General features: G+C 33.8%; 1 protein-coding gene across 1 annotated transcript in view; it reads right to left on the bottom strand.

Moving 5' to 3' along the window:
- Positions 1-1,221, bottom strand: part of ATRX (ATRX chromatin remodeler) — a 256,653-nt gene that overhangs the window by 77,939 nt on the left and 177,493 nt on the right. The window lies entirely within an intron of this gene.

Raw genomic sequence — 1,221 nt, 5'->3', positions numbered from 1 at the left:
GGATCTTAAAGGCTTATATTTAAACAAGCAAAATGAAGTTGGAAAACTAAAACTACAGGATTTCAGCATAAAGTCAGAGTGATCACACAGCGTGGTACTGACAAAGAGATAGACACACACATACAAAGGGAACAGAAGAGAATCCAAATATAGATTTACACATTGTAGATAATCAATTTCTGGAAAAGGTGCAAAGGCAATTCATTGGAGCAACAAGTTATTTTTGTTTTGTTTTGTTTTCCTTTTTAAATTTTATTTTATTTATTCATTTTTATTCCTAACCCTAACCCTAGCAACAAGTTATTTTTGACAAATAGTTTTGGCAAAGTTGGACATCCATGTACAAAAAGTGAACTTGGAGCTAAACCAGACTTTGTAAAGAAATTAACTCAAACTGGATCATAGATCTAAATTTAAATGTAACACTAGAGAACCTTTAAGAGACAGAAGAAAATTCTCAGATTCTGAGGTTAAACAATTCTTAGATATGATATCAAAAGTACAATTAGTAAAATAATGATATGACAGATTAGACTTTTTTGAAATTAAACCTTTGGTGCCAAAATATTCTTTCCCCCTCAAAACCAAAAAAACCCCAACAACTCACTGACACTGAACTGAATATTACTCATACCGACCCTATAGACAGTGTAGAACTGACCCCCTGCGGGTTTCCAGGACTGTAAATCTTTACAAGAGTAGAAAGCCTCATCGTCTCTTATAAAGTGGCTAGTGGTTTTAAACCACTGACCTTGAGATTAGCACCCCAATGCATAACCCACTATACCACCTGGAGTCCTCAAAAACGTTCTTCAGAGAATATAAAAAACAAAACGTCTTATAAAAAGTATTTCTGTATTCTTAGACAAATTTTACAACTGATTTTATTATTTCAAGCATGTCCCTGCTTGTACCAGAAGTATGCTAATGCTTTTGTAGCCATGAAAACGATAGGTTCACAGTCTTAAGTGGAAATTAAAATAAACGGAAAAAAGCAAGCTGCCTTAGGCATTAAGGGAGAAGCAAGGGAAGTGTTTCTGGCCCCTCTTATCAAGTTCCGTCAACCATCAATGTTACCAATTTGTAGGTACTCTGAGAAGTTGTCTGAAAATCACTGCTTTGCTCTATTCCACGGATAAATGAACATAATTACACACAGGAAATGAAAAATACTCATGTAAACTTCTTTTATTTTTATAAAATTCTTAAAAAGGAGAATGT

Source organism: Echinops telfairi, unplaced genomic scaffold (genome assembly GCF_000313985.2).
Source record: "Echinops telfairi isolate 266 unplaced genomic scaffold, ASM31398v2 ScPeMD7_34;HRSCAF=130, whole genome shotgun sequence".
Lineage (NCBI taxonomy): Eukaryota > Metazoa > Chordata > Mammalia > Afrosoricida > Tenrecidae > Echinops > Echinops telfairi.
The sequence above is the reverse complement of the archived record's forward strand: the minus strand, read 5'-3'. Positions and strand labels throughout refer to the sequence as shown.